This window comes from Furipterus horrens, unplaced genomic scaffold, assembly GCF_987537825.1.
Source record: "Furipterus horrens unplaced genomic scaffold, mFurHor1.1.pri manual_scaffold_5, whole genome shotgun sequence".
Classification (NCBI taxonomy): domain Eukaryota; kingdom Metazoa; phylum Chordata; class Mammalia; order Chiroptera; family Furipteridae; genus Furipterus; species Furipterus horrens.
The window spans coordinates 14,426,854-14,447,152 of NW_028327175.1; positions in this window are offsets into that span (position 1 = coordinate 14,426,854).

Sequence of the window (20,299 nt, forward strand, 5' to 3'; positions counted from 1 at the left end):
GAGTACATATCAAAACAGTGTTTTAAAATTGTACGAATGAGGTAAAGATACTTGATTTATGTACTATTAAGAGATAAACTGTGACAGGTAGCTCATTTAAGCTCACATTTGGGCAATACATCTGTGTCTTTTAGAAATTGTTATGTATTCAGGGAGACCTAAGGACCTCAACAAATCAATCTGCAACCTCAAAGGCAAAATGAAAAGTCTATTACCTCATTTTACTGTGTTATTTTCTTCATAAAAAAATGGATTCATTAAATACCCTAAAAAGGCACAAGAATATTTACTTAAGCTAGAATAAATGCTGAAGGCACTAACCCTAATTTTTGCTATTAGTTTAATAAATATTTCCTATGGCTCAGTGTAAGGACAATTCAATGTACGGTCCTCTTGCCCTGTTTTTCTCCTATAATTGGTAACATCTACCAGATAATGACCTGCCAACCTAGCCCAGCTCACTATGCAGAATAATCAAAGTAGGTGAATACCAGCCTCCAGGAGACCATAGTTTCTGCTTCTCCATTTAATGTATTGTATGTGTGTCATAGGAACCCTCTGCAAAATTGTGCCTAGGGGCTTTAGGATCCAAGTCAAAGCAATTCATAAAATGGATGCGTTATAAATCTAGTTGTGGAAGATTGATATTAAGGCTCCTTAAATGCTCGCTGAGACCATTCACAAGCAGGGATGGTACAGTTGTTTCCTTTTTAGGAGCCTGCTGTTTTATTGCTCTTTAAAAAAAATCATTAAAGATATTTGAAGTTGTCAGAATCAGCGAACTTGAGTTCTGGAGGAATTCCAGGAAGAAAATGCCGTATACAGAAACACTCCCAAGATGAATTTATGTATAGCAAAGGTCTATCCCGTAAAGTAGACTAATGCAGGTTTTAAAAATCACAAATACAGTCACATAGGTTTAACTCATTCATTCATTTATTCATTCATGTAGATATTTACTATGTCTTATAGGAGTCAAGTACAATTCTAGGGTCTTAGTTCTGAAGAGAGAATAAGCCACATATAGTACTTTCTTTCATGAAGCTTATGGTACAGTCCATTCATATTCTGTGGAAAAAGATGACGATATATTAGCTCATGTCATTGGCAGCACATTAGCATGTTGCTGCTTTGATGCTTCTTAGCACTGTTAAAATGCATCTCCTAGTAGTTAGAGAACTGTAAAATCATAACGTTGGCTTATTCAGAGAATTTGAGAAGCTCACACATACCCTAACGATGCAGTAGGTCCGATATTTTCATGGAGGGATACCTTATAATTACTGTTAATGTGTTTCTTTACTGATATCAAATCACATTTCATCCCAGTTCAGTGGAGTAGAATAATATATTGTCGGAATAACCGGGGAGCCAGACCTCAAGGAAACGAGGGGGTGTTGATGTTGGTGCCCCTCCACTTTCACCTTCACAGTCCCCACGCCACTCTGTTGCTCTCTCTTCAGGCTCCACGGGCAAACCAAATGGGTAATTGTTGGCTTTTCGGCTTTAAAGGAAAGGATTTTGCCTCACCTATAAATTATCCTGCTTCAATGCTTCAGTCTCACTAGTGAGCTGCCACACAGACCCTCAAATGCTGTTAGCCAATCACATGAACATATACTGGTTGAGTTGCTCTAATGAAAAGACATTGAGCTGGATTTTGAAAGAAAAGAAAACAAGCAAGCACGAGACAGTTCTTTACTTTTGAGATTCCTGTATCTCACCTCCGGAGATCAGAGCAGCTATCAGGTTAAATGCTGATAAAAAAAAATGTGAAGTAGCATTTGATGAGTTTAAGTGCTTTTTCACAAGATCGCTGCTGATGAATTGCCAAATGAATTGCCCAGCCAGGCTTTTGGCCCATTTTATTGGGCACAGGAGGATACGTTTTATCATCCCTGTTGCTTAAGAGGGCTCCTCTCCATCAGCTGGAGTAGCGAAGTTTTCTCTATATATGTTAAGAATTTGGCTGCCAGCTAACGCAGCCCAGAGGAGGAAATGCATATTAATTACGGTTCCCATTTCTCCTTTACACTGCACCTCTTTTCAAGGCAAACATGCCTCTTTGGTGAAAGCTCCTTCCCATCGTTTGACAATTCATCACCCATCTCCGAGCGCCTCTCTCCTTTTTGCTTTTAAGCTCAATGTTCGAACATTTATCTTCACAGAGGTGAACAGAGAGAACAACTTTAAATATGGCATCGATATGTCCTGACCCAGATGAAAGCCTCTTAAGTCAGTTTTCCTCAATCCTGTTACTACACATTAACTCTAAACAGGATTATCTACCAGTTTGCCAGTCAAGATGTTCAGGGGAAATGGAAAAAAAGAAGAGCAAAGAGCCTTTTTCACTCATCTGCCAGCCATGGGACTGGTAGGATGAAAATGTGTTCTGACCTCACTTTATTCACATAACCACGAATTGCAGTTACTGCTGTATATGCTGCAGGAAAAAAAAACAACAACGTTGATTGGAAACAAATGCACACAGGTACCTCCTTCATAATATACCCAGATTTCCAAAAAGTTAGACAGAAATTTAATGTTTATTTATTTGCATATGTAATTCATAGCATATTTTTAATCAATCGCTTAAATAAAGAAGAAATTTAGCAGTTGAGCGCTAAAGAAGTGACACTTTAGATTGGATTGGTTTGGAGTTAATGAAATAATTAGCACTATTTTAATGTGATTAATTTATAGCTCTATATTATGTGCTCAAACAGTTTAAGGAGGTTGAGCTCCCCAAGTGCTGGCTGAAGAAGGCAAATGACTCAGCAAGTGGCAAAGTGTGATTGAAATTTAAGTCTTCCAAGTCATTGGAGTCATCTCGTGTCCTACCTTCCCCTTGCCACACTGACACTAGGGAATGACCTAGAGAGGGAACTAGAAAGCAAATCTTGGAAGATCAGAGGGGTTCCTTGTGTAAGTGACAGGAGCCAGAGAGTGGGTGAGAAAAAGCCTTTCCCAATATGAGTGATGAACACCCTATAAACACAGAAAAAAGGCAAGATCCTTAGGAGCTTTAGAATTGTAGGATATGGGAATAAAAGATCATTGCCATTTCTAAAGTCCTTCAGGTTTGTCTTATATAATTAAAAAAAACAATGTCCCTTTCACAGCCACAGAACACTCCACCTTTCTTTACTATATCTGACAATTCTGTCTTACTTTTTGCTAAGTAGACTTTCTGGCCTTGTAACTCTGCTCCTTCTTTATATCTTGTTTATTTTTAGTGCTCAAATACCATTTTAAGCTTTCCCAATTACATCTTATTCAAAAAATTTATGAGTTTAACATTTTTGGAATATAATCTCCTAGAGACCAAGAACATATTTTCATCTTAACTGTGTACAGTACCTGTCAGAAACTGGGAAAGCGATGAGAGTTTGCCATCTTTGCAAGCTTATCTCTTAGGCTGACACTTTCATGGATGCTAGCAGAAGACAGGAGACTCTTGGGCCATAGATAATGGACTTCATTAATAAAAGCAATTATTAGCACCCAGAATACTGGATTTTCTGGTGCCTTACCCAAGCCCCAGTTGTCACTGGGCATACAAAGAGGGCCTGGTGACACCTGAAATTACAGTAGGTTGCTCTACAGGAGAGGAACCCTAAGTTTAAGGAACCTAAGTCATTTATAGTAGGTAGGAAGGATGACTACTTTTGTTGGGTAGGAGACACTGTTTTTATCTTCTATGAGTCTTCATTTTACTAGCATTGTTGAAAAGACTGGAACAGTGACAGTAGGTGACTCTGCTCAAAAGATGTGCAAAAATGTGAGAGAACCCAGGACAATTGTCTCCTAATACTATCTACCAGAAAAAAATGTCTTCTGGAGGAACTGAGACTGTTTATAAAGAAACAAAGACTGAGGGGAATTGATCTGTCTTCATGCAACCAAATGGAAAGACTTTCATCTATACACCTTGAGCTTTTATTAGGGAAAACAAGGATGATGATGAATGGAAAGTAACTGAAGTCGGATTCTAAACCACTTATTTTGAATTACAAACTAATATATTGTCATTCTGAAAAATTCAATTAATATGGAAGTGAAAGTTCTCTCTCATCACACCTCCCTAAGGGTAACTACTGTTAACATTTTGATTAAAGGAAAGAACTTCTAATGATTAAAGTTGTCCAATGAGGTAATCGACTTTTCTGGAAAGTATTTTCCTACCACAGATCAGCTGAACCACAACTTGTCAAGGTTATTATAGTGCACATGATGCCTTCTAAGCCCCTTCCAACACTTAAATTCCACGACTCTTGTAAACTGAAGGTTTTGTGCCGTTAATTTATGAATTACTTCCATTGTTATTTTAAGGAAAATTAATAGGAGTGTGATACATATTAGCAGAGCTCTAAGCAACAATCATTATTTCCAGTGGTGCTGAAACATCTGGGCAACAGAAAAACCTCCAGTGGAAAAATTTCAATATCCTATACTCATTAGCTTTCATATATAAGGGTAGAGACCACTTGTCTAATGGTAAAGAGAAATTATAACTCTTTCATAGTTTGTTCTATCATATAGATGGAATATGACAATTCCACTTTCGTTAATGTTCCACTCTTGACAAAGATTTGTGGCTAGTGTCACAAAACAGAGGGCATTATCATATTCTTTTCTCTGAAAGGAGATTGTATATTGATTCTTTTTATATGGCATTTTTCCCAGGAAGGAGAATGGAAGATTTTGAATATAAGCTGTGGTTGCTCATGAGAGTAAGGAATGCCAGATAAGCAAAATAGGAATGAATTTGTTAAATACCAGTTTTCCAAAATTAAAGCTATGGAGTTTTCTGGCAAAGTTAAAATACTAGCTAATTGAAAATTGCTGAATGTGAAAAGGGGCCCCATCTTATTTTGAAGAATGGTATATTCTCTTAAGACTTGGAGTCATTGTGGACAGGTAAGGATATAAGGCATGGGTTAGACAGCTGTCTAAGACTTCAGGTGAGTGGAGGAGGTTTTGACAGTGCTGGGCAATGAGTTTGATGCACAGAAATCACACAATGTGCATTTGTTGAATGTTGTTGGAGTGACAGGTGAGAGGTTCTTCTGACTTCATCTTTCTCTGACTGATGAATGGAAAACTAAGGATTTTGATATGCCCTGCTCCTGTCTTAGTAAAGCCTTGAATTTGAACATTGTACATTCCAGTCTGAAACTGAATATAGCTGATACTAAGACAGTACCGAATCATAACCTAATAATGACCTTGACAATTTAGGAGACACAGCTTCAGAACCCTTCTTATGCTCTTATAGTCAATTTGATTTTTAAGACACTGTTTGAGGCTTTGGTTATTTTGAATAAACTTTGAAAGATATCATGCTTTTAACTGAGACTTGAACATGAACTGGATATCAACTCCAGGAATTTCTGTGTAGTAATTTGAATGTAATTATTTCTAATATCTTGTCCTAAATGCTGTGGAGTGTGCCACTCGAACCTTAAAATACATTTACTCATTATATCTGAGATATCTGTTTTCTTTCTTGTGTGTGTGTGTATGTAAAAGGTCTGTCCAGAAAAGGTCCAGCAAAAAAGGTTTGTGCAGCCTCAAAGTAACATGGCAGCCAAGGAAAGAGAACTGGAATATACACGCACAAACAATGACGACTTCACTGTACTAGTCAGTGGGGGCAGTAGACGCCACTGAGTGAGCATGTGTACTCTATGGCCATCACATTCAATGTGACTGAGTGAACAGAGCAATGAATCTGCATCGAATTTTGCATCAAACTTGGAAGTTCCTCCAAAGAAACTATTCGCATGAGTCAGAAGGCTTGCCAGGAAAATGCAATGAAGGGCAGCATGAATAAAAGTGTGGCACAAATGCTTCAAAGATGATTGAGAATCTGTTGACAGTGATTCACATCCTGGAAGGCAGAACACCTGAGAATATCGAACATGTATGGGCTGTAATCAACAAAGATCGGAGAACTGTGTGAGGTTGCAAGGTCCATACTTTGAAGAGGACTGAGGTGCCATTGTCCTATGTGCAATGTATTTCTTATATATTGTATCTTTTTCAATAAATGTCTCTATTTCTCATACTGGACGACTGGATACCTTCACTCATCTATACACACACACACATATACATACATACACACATGTGTAATTATACATGTACATCCTCCATATATAATTTTTAAATTTCTTCTCACTATTTTTTTCATATTTTGAAGATAAAAAGCACTTATCTTCAGTAGATGCACTTAAGCTTTACTCATGAACTCATATTAGCATGTAATCCAGAAAGGCAGATGCAACCCACATGCATGTGAATCGCTTTGAAGTCTGCTCTTGATTTCCTTTAGCTCCCCATCCTGTGCTGTGGACTCCACACAGGTCAGTGTTTATTTTCTTTGCTGCTTTAACAGTGGAATTAGACATTCATGATGTTGACTTTGGTGCCAGGTATCCTGGTGGTGAACTCTATTTTCTTCAACTTTTTTCCCATAATATAACCAAGGAAGCAAAAAAAAAAAAAAATTAATTAAATTAAGGCTTGATGATTTATTTTAAATAATTAATTCAAAGGGAAGTGGTTTTAACAACACAAAACTTAAATCGGATTCGGAGAAGATACATTTATCCTAAATGTCCGATGTTTACCTGAATCTACTTTTTTTTTTAGTATAAATCCCTGTTAATATCCAGAAATCCCTATGAAATAGCGTTCAAGTTTAATTTGAAGCATAAATGTGCTAAGTCCAGCTTTTTAAAAGATGTTACAGGTGATTTCTTTGAGTTTCTGTTATTCATATAAAAAAAAAAAATCAAAACATGTATACAGTCCTCTCCAGAATGTGTGTTTGTGATTTTCTATGATCCACCTCTCAGTAACTTGACATGCAAGTGTGGCGAGTGAAAGACGACTGCTGTACCGTTGTGCTCTGGCATTTTTCAGTTGATTTTGGTTACAGAAGAAATCAATCTGACGACATAGAGTGAAAGGCAGTGGTCCCCATTGTCTCTGTTCTCGCACCGTTCTCGGAGATGTTTGGCCAGCCTCTCTTTCAATCTCCTGGGCTGACACTTTCATCCAGCTTCTTGTGTTTTACATTCATACAGACACGTCCCATGATGTCAGAGATTTAGAGCCTGCAGTGCCTCGCCATGTGTACAGACTGGTTAATAGCATTCTGTAATATTTATTGAGCACCCATAATGTGCTAAGTGCTGTAATATTGCCTGTGCGATGGGGTCCAGCTGTGAGCACCATACAGCATGGCAGGTTGATAGACTGGGTTTTTTTCTAGCTTTAATTTCTCAGGTTGAGATGGGAATATTGACCCATTTTTCCCCTTCTCTGCGAGGAGCATTTAGACTTGATTCTATATTGTGTTCCCTGCATCCCTACTGACAATCTGAAAATAATATCACTTGGTGCTCGAAGCTAGAAATCCTTATTTGTTCTGATATTATATAATTTATGTTTGCAATTTCAAGCAGGTACAAACTTCTCAAGAGTGTATGATGTTTCCTGTAAGAACATTCAGTAAATTTGTCTCAGCTTCTTTAAAGCTTACCTCAAATGACTACATTCAGCTCAATAATCACAGACAGTAATGACACCTCTATGTAGCTATGCAGGCATGTAATATCTTCATAGCTCTGATTTAACTTTATTTACAGATTAAAATTGAATTGCACTTGATTTATTGATATAATAGGCAGAAAATGATTATTAAGCATCCATCACTGATGGAGGGAAAAGCCAATCAAATTATCCTCCAAGGTTTGCTTTAACTTAACCTAACTCATCACCTTATAAAACTCACTAAAGTCACACGCTCTCACTATAGTCAATGAGCCACAACTCCCACTAAACTCATATCTGCTCCTTGCAAAGCATTCAGGAGTTATACTAATTTGCACCACTGCAAATTCTTATAAAAGGAAGTGGCAATGGGCTGGAGATTTAGCTTCTGCACTTCCTCACCATGCTTGCAGCCATGGCAATATTTTTCTTTAATGTTTGTCGCCAGTCCATAAGGGATTCATGCTACCCACAAAAGGGTGTCAGCCTGCACTGGAAAGATGTAAGGAGTAAAGGCTGTTGTTCCTTCAACAGTGACAAGCAGATTGGAAGAGGTGTCACCTTGAAGGGAGGACTAGGGTCAGTCTGTATTTCAGAAAGCAATGATACACATTGGTTAGAAGCAGGCACCAATGCTCACTTTGGCCGCAGACACTCATAACTCTCCTGTTTAGACATGGAAAAGGTATGGGGAGGGTGGGAGAGAATACAGTGGAACAGGCTTATCACCTCATGCCAGAGGCAGAGTGGGGTGCCCAGAGGGCTGTGGTCTAACTAGGAGTGGATCAGTGTGAATTTCCTTCCATTCTGATCACTAAAAGCTGGAAAAATAAAGTTAAAAAACACTCATTGCCATCATATTTGAGATGGTTGTTAATGTTGTATGAAACATGTAACTGAAAGGATATATATATTTTAAAAGCTATCCTTTACAGCTGAAACTAATACAGAATAATATTGAACGTAAACTATAATTCAAAAATAATATTTAAAAAATTAAAAAGCTATTCTTCTATGAAACATTATGTGAAATTAAAAAAAATCTTTACATTTGTTCTCATCAATATTGCTGCTATTTTACATCTGTGAAAGGAAAACATCACTGTTGTGAGTAAGTACAATTTTAATTATACCTGAGCACCAAGGAGGTTTGGAGAAAGGGAAGAACTATCAGAAATCCAAGGTCATATAATGGCATACTCAAGTTTTTTATTATGTTGTTCATTTTTACTTATTGTGGTGTACATTGTTAATTCTTTTTTAAAGTATATTTTATTGATTATGTTGTTACAGTAGTTCCAATTTTTTTCCCCTTTGCTCCCCTCTGTCCAGTACCCTCTTCCCTCTAGCAACCCCCACCCCCTTAGTTCATGTCCATGGGTTGTGCATATAAGTTATTGGGCTTCACTCTTTCCTATATTATTCTTAACTTTCCCCTGTCTTTTTTATACCAACTGATTATGCTTCTTAATCCCTACACCATTTCCCCATTTCTCCTCTTCCCCCCTCCCAGTTGATAACCATCCAAATGATTCTGTTCCTATTCTGGTTTGCTTAATTGGATTTTGTTCTTATTTTTTAGATTCAGTTGTTGATAGCTGTGAGTTTGTTGTCATTTTAGTATTCATAGTTTTGGTCTTCTTTTTCTTAAATAAGGCCCTTTGACATTTCATATAATAATGGCTTGGTGACGATGAACTCTTTTAGCTTTACCTTGTCTGGGAAGCACTTCATCTGCCCTTCCATTCTAAATGATAGCTTTGCTGGATAGAGTAATCTTGGTTGTAGGTCCTTGCATTTCATCACATTGAATACTGCTTGCCAGTTCCTTCTTGCCTGCAAAGTATCTTTTGAGAAATCAGCTGATAGGCTTATAGGCATCCCTTTGTAGGCAGCTCTCCGCATCTCTTTTGCTGCTTTTAGGATTCTCTCTTTATCTTTCACCTTTGGCATTTTAATGATGTGTCTTGGTGTGGTCCCCTCTGGGTTCAGCTCTCCCAGGACTCTCTATGGCTCATGAACTTGTATGTCAATTTCCTTCACAAAATTTGGGAAGTTTTCCTCCATTATTTTTTCACATAAGCTTTCAATTCCTTGCTCTTCCTCTTCTCCTCTGGCACCTCCATGATTTGGATGTTGGCATGTTTAAAGTTGTCCCAGAGGTCCCCAAGCCTCTCCTCAGTTTTTTTTTTTTTTCAATTCTTGTTTCCTCATTCTGCACTGGTTGACTGTTTTTTTTCTTACTTATGTTCCAAATCATTGATTTGAACCCCGGTTTCCTTTCCTTCACCATTGGTTTTGTGTGGATTTTCCTTCATTTCACTTAACATAGCCTTCACTTCTCATATGCATTTGCCATAGTCAAGCATATCTGTCAAGCCTGTGAGCAACTTTATCATCAGTGTTTGGAATTCTGCATCTGTTAGGTTGGCTATCTCCTCATCTGTTAGGTTGGATATCTCCTCATCACTTAGTTCTCCCACTGGAACCTTGATCTGTTCCCCCTTTTGAACCATAATTCTCTGTCTCCTCATCTTGACAGGCTCCTGTGTTTGTTTGCCTCTGTGTCTTAGGTAGAGCTGTTGCTCCTATTATGTTGTAAGGGGCGGAGTCTTAGGGATTCCTCAGTACAGGGCAACCTGTGTCACCACGTTGTGGTGTTGTATGTGGGGGAGGGGTCTGAGAGGGAACAATGCTGCTTGCCCAGCACTTTCCCCCAATCTAGGCACTTCTCCCACTTCTGTTTGGGACTGGTTCCTCTCTAGCTGTTGCCCTGGCCATTGTTCCCAGAGTGGGTGGGTCTGTGAATGTTCTAGGACCATGGGGGCCCTTCAAACAAGCAGACTCTGCTGAGAGACTGGCAGTTTCTCCTCCACCCCAACCCCCACGGGTCTGCACAGTCAGAAGCAATGAGGCTTGATTTTCCCTGGTTTTGGGACTGTGAGCTGTGCAATCTGGTGAGGAGCTGGGAATGCTCCCCAGGTGTCCCTCCTGACTTTTAAAAAAGTGTGACTGCACTTTCTGCCGGCCTGCCACTGCCACTACTGCTGCCACCACCACACGGCATCCTCTCCGCCCCAGCTCCACCCCTCCTACTTGACTGGATGAGTATTTTTTCTTTATATCTTTGTTTTTTGGACTTCCATGCAGCTTGATTTTCTGGAACTTTTGGTTATTTCTAGTTTTGAGGTAGTTGTATTTCTTCTTAGTTGTGGAGGGAGATGCAGTGCATCTGTCTATGCCTCCATCTTGGCCGGAAGTGCTGTTAATTCTTAAGACATTTATTTATATGTTAGAAAATGGAACTCTTTTGAATTGTTCTCAACATCACATACTCCAAATCTGGTAGACAGTGCTCATTAACTTCAAGGAATTTTTCCTGTTTACTTAAGTACCAAAGGAATGGAGAGAGATGAAAGTATACTTGCTCTCATTATGTGTAGGTACATATTCTTTTTACTGCATCATATAATATTGCTGATCTTATATGATAGATTTTTTCTTAATATATTTTATACTCATATATAAACTGATTCATCCTTTGCCACATTATGCATCTTTACTTTCCATTTTTTCCAAATATACATAATTTAAAGAAAAGACAAGAAATTATATGATCCAGGTTATTTTCAAGAATTTCTGAGTTGGAAGTGGGAGGCACTGAGAAACACTAGTGTTGCTGCCCGTGGAAATCAGGCTCTTCCACAGGGTCAAGAGGAAAGCATTCCAAGGACCCATGCACAGGATGTTGTGGTGTGGAAAGATGATTTATTCAGGTGGAAATCAGCCCCTGGGTTTCCAGTTTCCCATCTCCCTGTACCTCACCATGAAAAAAAATCCAACCTTGTCTTTAACAAGGCCAAAACAAAAGCCAGTGTCCAGAGTTCCTGCTTCATATTGGAGCTTAGTCCTTTGGGGACCCATGCAATCTGCCACAGGCCCCAGTAGCTGCTAGACCCTTATGGTCGTGTGCTCCCAGGCACGTGAGAAAAGGGGGTGATTGCAGATTCCAGAGAGAGAGAGAGAGAAAGAGAGAGAGAGAGAGAGAGAGAGAGAGAGAGAGAGAGAGAGAGAGAGAGAGAGACTTTGTTCTCATGGGATTACATTAGCTTGGGTTTGGGATGAATCAGGTGCTTTTTCAAAATAGCCAATCAGCTTCCCAAGGTTTCATGGGATTTTGATAGGTCCACTCCCTAGTTAGACTGAACAAGCCTCAATGGTCAAGTACCTCCCCCCTGGACCCCCTAACAATGTGTTACCAGAGGGGGAAAGGGAAGAATGTTAATCCCCTTGGAGGAGCAATGTGGTATGAAGCTGTAGCTTCATGATGGAGCAAATAGACTCATGCTCCCCAGTTTATTAAGCTCCATGTTTAACTCCATTTGCTTCCTTTATTTAATAATAACTAGTTAACTGCCTACAGTAACAGTTTGGCTTCTTTCATTTATAGCAGAATGGTATTCATACAGGGGGATACATAAAATTTGTCTTAATCAGCTTGGGCTGCTTAACAAAATATCAGATTAGGTTGGTAAAACAACAGACATTTATTTCTTATCATCTACAGGCTGGGGAATCCAAGATTAGGGGCCAGTGTGGTTGAGGGCCTTGGTGAGAATCCTTTTCTTGCTTTGCAGATGGTCACCTTTTCTGTGTCCCCACACAGGGGAGAGAGAGTGAGCTCTGGTCTCTTTCTCTTCTTATGACAGCAAAAGTCCCATCGTGGGGAGTCCATCCTCATGACCTCATCTAAACATAATGACCCCCCAAAGACTCCCCCTTCAAATGCTGTCACCTTGGAGGTTAGGGCTCAACACTCAGTCTATATATAATAAACTTTATTAGAGGAAAGTGCTTTTTCAAAATAAATATTTTCATTAAAAAAGGGAGCTTTTGTGTAGAGCACCCAGTCCATGCCCAGCACATGGCTGAGGCAGAGTCATTCTTGGCGTCTAACCCTTCATCCTTTTTACTTCAGTGCATTCCCATTGTTACCTTTGCTACGTCCCAGGAGGGATAGTCTCTCCCCTGATATCTTATGGGTTTCCTTCATTTTAATGCTCTTCCGATCACCAGAAACCTCTTTTCATTCTCTTTCCTAGAAAATTGGCTCCACCTCACATTTTTGGGTCTGTCCTTAACTGCTTGTCCCTGCATCGTCTCATCACATGTTTCTCTGTGGCCCCTTCAGGACCTGGAGTCCTCTATGTGTTATCATCATCCTCATTGTAACATTGTCACACCTAGAGCACAAACACCTGGAACATTTAACCTTGGGATTTTAGAAAACACAAAAAGTACTGCGGGACGTAAGATTTGGTTTCTTCTCAGTTTTACTTTGAGATGCTATACAACTATTTGTTTAGTTAGAGGTGGCTACCTATCATAGCTTGCAGAACATGTCACTAGGAAATCATACGAACTTTGACAAATACTCTGTTTTACTGTGATAATGTGGTAGTTGGGTTATTCTAAGAGAGGCAAAGGTCTAGTTTAAATGCCGTTAACCAGGCACACTTGCTAGGATTTAACTTTGGTGTGGAGCTTTCACAAATCGCCCTGCCTCCGGGGACCCCGGGAGCACCAAGCGCACCATTGGTGAGATGCTCCATGCATGGTTTGTAGGCACATACAGCAAATGCTCATATGTAAAAGCACTTGCTTAATATATTCAGTGATTGAATTGTGAGCACCAGCTCCTCAACTGCTTTATGAGAAACTCATCTCATTCAAGTAGTATTTTATTGGCCCCGGATATAATTAATTCATTGTGATAAGTCCTAGAACTATAATGACGGCTATGATGCAGTCCTTGCCCTCAAGGAGCATAGAGCATCTATTGTGCAGTGAAATAAGTATTAGCTAATTAATATGTATATATGAATGGACATTTATGCTGCACTACAATGGGTAAGTTATGTCATTGGAAAAGGTGGAAGGAAAGGGCCTCCCATAAACAGACCAGCATGGTGACTAGCACGACCATCATGGCAGGGGTGAGAGAGCATGATATTTTATACTCACCTGTCTAGGGCGCCACAGGGTTGTCGGGGCTGGAAGGACAGATGGCAGAGCTGCTGGGTTTTTGGTGTTGCTGAAGCCAGGGGAGGCCTTTATTGAAGGAAAGAAGGTAAAGAAAATGAGAAAACCCCAATAACAACAGAGTTGGAGAAAGAGAAGATAGTGAATGAGACTAATGAAGGGACATCAGAGAAGTTTAGAGAAAAGCCAGAGTAGAGATGCTGAACGTACGAAAAGCCCTTGAGGAAAAAGTGGTTGATACGCATATTTTGTGGAAATAGATCTTAAACAGTATCTTAAAACATTGGTTCTCCAGCACAATATTTATTTATTTGTTATTGTTTTAAAATGTTCTAAGATAGCACTCAAAGTGTAAATGCTCTTGTAAGAGATTTTGTCCTGTGTGGAAATGCTGAGTGTCACATCAGTGTTCCTGTCAAATGTTCAAAACATGGCATAATTATAACTTTACAAGGGTGCTGAGATTTTAACTTTTTTTTTTTTTTTCCTGTAGCCTTAGGATTAATCTTGACTGCATTGAGAAGTGTATGAGTCTGGTTGGCACCCTTTCTTTATCCCTGGCCAAATTCTAAGAAAGATGTTCAGTCTGCTGGCACTTAAAAGAGAAAGTGCTTATAACTCACAACCAAAGTGAAATTGCTCAGAATGATCTTAAAATCCTGCTTTTGAGTTGGATTGTGATGTTACCTACTGCTCAGGAATTCCAGGGAGCTGATTTCTCACCATTCGGTGAGCCTTAGGTGATGACTTAGTGGTCATTGCAGATCTGCAGGGAGGCCGCTGACCCTGCCCTGTTCAATACTTTTCATCAGTGATTTGGATGAAGTCCTAGGGAACGAACCAATGCAGAGAAGCCACAGGGATGCCAATACGGGCTCTGGAGAAGGCAGCACTCTCTCACAGTCATGGGTGTCCAGAAATGGTGTGGGCCTGCCAGCAATGGCAGAGAGCTCTTTCTCCCTGGAGGTGTGGAGTGTTATAAAATCCTGCATGTTTTAGGGTCATTTTCTGCTCATGGTGGGGATTGGATTAGGTGACCACCACTTTCTTTTCCAGTTTTCATATTTTCTATTCTAATGTGGAAGAAAAGGGGCCATAAACTAAACCCGACAAGCTCAGGGAAGGCCTGCATGACGGCCTTACGAACTCAGAGACCTAAAGTGACCCCACAGGATGGTCTGAAATCAAAAGGCTTTAGCTAAAAGCTGCTCACAGCAAGTCGTCCTTTTTTGAGGCCGTATTTTTCCCTAACAAAGGTTAATCTTCACCTTAACTGAGCCTGTCCCTAGTCTTTTTAGTCTAAGATAACATATCTGATAAACATATCTTTGCAATAACAAAGTAACTTCCCTTTTTCTAGACCCCTCAAAGCACAGTTACTTCCCCTCATTGTTATCATTATTGTGTTTATTGCTGATTGTTAACTATCTTGTCCCCACCTGTGTAAAAGTGTGTGTCTATCATTTATAATACCTTTTATCCAGTTCCAGACCCTGGCTGGTTTGGCTCAGTGGATTGAGCATCGGCCTGCGAGCTAAGTGTCGCTGGTTCGATCTTCCAGTCAGGGCACATTAGAGAAGGAAAACTCTGATTCCAAAAAACCTCCGCTGCCTTGCGGCATACCTCTTCAGGGGAAAGGCTAAGGGAGTAAACCCTGACAGAAAATCCGGAGCTGGAGTCCCTAAGGAGGTTTGACGTAGTCAACACCGGCAACTCCTGTGGCGTACCTGAAGCCAAGCTGTATTGACTCCGTCTTTCCCTTGGACCCTTCAGCTGCGAAGAGAGGGGGGGTCTGCTGCATGGGCAACAGCAGACCCTCCAGATCACCCTGCCCAGGCTCTGTAGCTTCAGCTCCACTGGAGAGGACACTCCAGCGTCATCGCAAGATGTCGATTCAACACGGGAGGAGACAGATACCGTGTCACTCCCGAGTCGGACTGCACAGCCATTCTCGGCGGTGCAGATAGACTCTTAAGAAGCTACACCATCGTCTCTTGAGACGGACGGCTGCCTTCCTATCCAGTTCCAGAGGTTTCCCATTTTGCTTTCTCCCACCTTCCTAATCTACCACCAATGGATTTCATGTAACTCCTCCACCCCCTTATGCCTCCTCTTTTGATTGTACTGTATAAAATAAAGTGCTAACTGCCGTTCTCTGAAGCATTTCTCAGCCCATTGAGATTTTGCTTCCTGGCAATTGTCCTCAGTTTGGCTCAGATAAACTCACGAAAATCCTCTGCAGGTTTGAATGTTTCTGACATTGACACTAAGAGGGTTCTCTTCATCTGTATAGCCGGGGTGTGATTCCTTGTAATAAGAGTGAAATATGAAACTTGCTATGAGAACAGTGTTCCCTTTGACCTCGTCTCCCTAAATGAGTGTACCCCTCATCCTTTTCTCCTTGAGCTTTACTCTGTGAAGCAGTTAAATCACAGAGCGCATCTTTGAAGAATAGTGCGAAAGACTTTATGGCATATTTAGCACTTCTTTTCATTTATTGACTATTATCTGTAGTGGATTACATCTCTGTTGCTCACGCTTTCTTTAACACTGAAGGAAAAAAATCCTCTTTTCTAAGCTCTGCAAATCAGTCAAGTGTTAAGTAAACCATATATGCAGAGCGCTGAAACAGTGCCCTACGAGTGATGCTTCTTAAGGTCAGGGACACATGCTCATTTTATCTAACTTCGTTCCAGAACGGGCATCTAGGGCACAGCTACTATTCAGAAACATCAGATCATAACCTGCGTGCTCCCATATGGTCAGGCTTCGAACTGTCCGCATTAAGGCCACTAATTTACTTCGCTCCACACCAATTAGTTGAACCAGCTAGGGATCTAAATACAGGCTTGCTCCCTTTGCTAAAAATCCCTACAGCCTGAGAATCCCCACGCTTTTCACTTGATACATTTAGGAAAATATATTCATGCCAAGCTTCGGCACAAGAACTTCATTTTAGAATTTCAGACATTCTTGGATTCATCAAATCAGAATTCACTTCTTTCCTTTTCAGTTCTGTGTTGGGGAAACCAAATTAAGCTAAATAATCATGATTATTGTGACAAGTTACAGTGACTCAATAGAGAATTTCACACTTGGCTGATTGCCAGGGTTGTCTCCATCTCTTTTCTGACATGAATTTCCTACAAAAGAGATCAGTGAAGAGTCAAATAATTTTGGAGGAATTCTACAGCCATATTTTATTTCCATATTTCTTATTACTTCCAGGTACAGATAACATGGTCCAGTTAGTCTATTGCCCCTTTACTTTGTATGCTGATTCTTCTGGTAACCAAGTGGCATTGACATTTGTGATAGGTTTTTGAAAATTTAGTGACAGAACAACTTTCTTGAAAGGCAGAACAGAAGACTTTGGAGGTTTAGAGGTCAAGCATCTTCTAATGTCTTACAAAATTGACAATGTTCCTATCATGGCTCTTCTGTGACCTACTAGTGAAGGGCACAATTCTAAAGAAATGTTTAATAACCATGTGCATTTAGTATAACAAAGCTCTTGTCTTGAAGTGCAGGCTGCATGGAGAGACGGTTCATAAAATAAAAGAAGTATTTACCTCCCCCTCTAATTACTGTGGCTTTTTGTACTCGCATCCTTTATCTTACTAACATCACAGTAGGATGGTATCTCTGACCAGTACTGCCAGGCGCCTATCTGCCCAGTTCCTGGGGAGACTTTCAAAGAGTTCAGGGTTTCAAATACCACTTGCTCCTTCTTGTGAACTTTGCAATGTTGCATCCTTTTAAAATAATGGAAGATCAGATTGCAAAACAGAAATGTTTCATTGATTGAGAGTTCTGAATTTGCTTCTTTTAAACAAACCACTTGGGTTTTACTACAAGAAACATAAGGTCTGTGTAGAAAATTTTGCATTTATTGACATTATAAAGAGCTTCATAAAATAATGTTTTATGTAAGCTTGGACATCAGAACTTAGACTCTGTCTATAAACTGAAAGTTTTCTCACAAAAATTTATTAATGCAAATTATTTGGTTTATGTTTCTGTTTGCTTTTATAAAACTGTGACTCTATGTTGGCATGTCATTGATGTATCTGTAAATTAAATGATTTTTTAACTATTTAAATCACATGAAATTTTAAAAAGAAGTTATTCTCAAAGAAGATTTGCTTTTTTTTTTGTTTTGTTTTGAAATACGATCAATGAAGTTTAAAAATTTTCTCACTATGAAAACTGGATTTCTAAGTCCAATTCTGTGGCAGCTTTTTGAAATCAGGGATTGAGACAGTCATACTATAATTTATGTAAAAATCATACTGTTCAGTAAAAGGAGAGAGCTTGGATCTGAGTTATGTTTGATTATTTACATTTATTAAACAACTAGAGCATTTTAAAATTTTGCAATTTTATAGCTAAGTATGAAGTTTTTACTGCATGTAATTATCATATTTTTCTGCTTCATAGTAAGGTTTAGCCTTAGTTTTACCCACAGTTTAACTGATTTGGGATATTAACTTTGACAGGTGGGTTTCTGGCTATGAATACTTACGTAAGTACTAATCAGTGTGAAATTTGAGCTTAATGAGGTAGTGCAATAAAAATGACCAATCAAAAACTTCTTTCTTTTTGTGCATTATGGAACATATGCTTTTGAAAGGCATAGACAACTGTCTCTTATCACAGCATGAAACATGATATGCACATTTTCATGTGTCCTCAAAATTAACACTTTCCCAGAATTGAAGAATTAAATTACTCAGTTTGCAATAGCCCCTTTTCTTTAGAAGGACTTTCAGTTTAAAGTTTTTTTCTATAGACCTGAGTGCATAGTACAGGCTAGGAGACAATATGATAGAAGCAAGAGTCACCCAGTTTTAAGAGGCTCAAAGCAGCTTCTTAAGCATGAAAATGTACGTCCTCATGGGCACATGGAGGGCATGGGAGCCATCGAAAGGTTAAGGGAGTTCTAATAAAGGAACATGCATGCTGATGCTTTCCTCACCCGGTTTGGTAGTAGATTATCCCTTAATTTATCTTCTGCTCCAATAGCTTCTATAGCCTTTATTTTCTGATTATGTGTATTTGTTCCATTTGGCAGTCACTAAGGAGATGGAGAAACAACTAGGTCATGAGATCCAATATTGTCACCTGCAGCAGTTAATTGAAACTAACAGAATAGAATTGAGAATGTAGGCATTTGAAAACAAACTCATCAACTGTGAAAAGGCGAGAGATGTGAAAATGACAAATCCATATACAGCAGCTATGCAGCAGACTGTAGTAATTATGGCTTGAGCACACCTGGTTATGCAGAAGGGGTGGGAAGAAAAGCATATGCAGGATTAGAAAGAGCTCATCTCACAAAGCGTGGCCGGGTGCAACTGCATTGCTGGATTCTTATTTCATCCTTAATTAATTTTTCTCATATCATACCTTTTTCTTTTCTTTTTTTTAAAGCACATGTGTAGGAGCTATTAGGAGCTGGAGTTGAAAAATATAGAAAATGCTGCATTGTCATTGAAGATACCTTGCAGTTTGACATTTGTATTCATATAATAATATATTCTCCTTTTCATAATTAGACTAATTCAAAGGAAGATTGTATTACATCGCCATTGATGTCTGCAAAGGTCTCAGTCCTAGATGATCAGTATATATTGAGTGAATTAAACTTCAAATTTTTTGAGTTTCTGTATCATCATGATCTAATTAATTAGAAGTGTAGAATATTATAGAAAGCATTTGATTTGAATTTTCTTAAGTCTGTTAAATTATAAGTTTAAAAAGATACAAGTTATAATTTTAATACAATCTCGGAACAAAAGATGCAAATAGCAAGTATTTAACATTAGAACTTTATTTCCCCTATGGTACAACAAAACATTAATGTAAAAGCCAATTTTACATTAATTAAATTGGGTTCTTGGAATATTTTAGTTTACTTTCTTAGCTTAGTGTACACTCATTGCTTTCATTATACTTTGACTTTTTTTATAATATAAACTATATAGTGAGCCTTGTTCTAGTTATATGTTGGAGTTTCTACTTATTTATTTCTATGGTCTGGCACCTGTTCTAACAGCAAGGAGAATGTGTTGCACTGCATGCTGGGAACAAAGGGAGTTCAAGCTTCAGGAAAGGAAGTTATCAGGAAATAGAGGAAGAGGCCAAACACTTCAGTCTCTTGAGGAAGGGGTTGAGAATGATAAAACAAGTTATAACCAGGTGGTACAGTTGCATTTCAATGATAAGCTAGGCATTAACACCTCAAGAATATTTGATTTGAGAAGAAAAGGGTATAAACTCTACTTTGGACCCAGTAGAAAAAAGATGACTTAAGTGTTAGATAAAGGAGTAGGTTCTTTCAGGAACTTTGCTTGAAGTAAGGCAATGACATAGCCTGAGAGACCCCTAAAGATAAAACAAATGACAAACATGGCTCCAAGTAGCTGACTATGATATAGAATAAGGTGTTGAAAAAAATCCTAAAGGCTCAGAAGTTTCAGACAAGATACAACCAAAAAGGTGATCTAGATGTCTTAGAATTACTATTCGGTATCACCATGGTGGCTGCAACATGGTAGTATCTACGTAGTAGTCTAAATTCATAGCTAATTAAAATATCTTTAGTATAACTAATTTGGTTCCTTTTTACTCCATTCAATTAGATTGTGCCTAATCTGGAGATTAAATACAGAATACCAAGTCAAATTTGAAT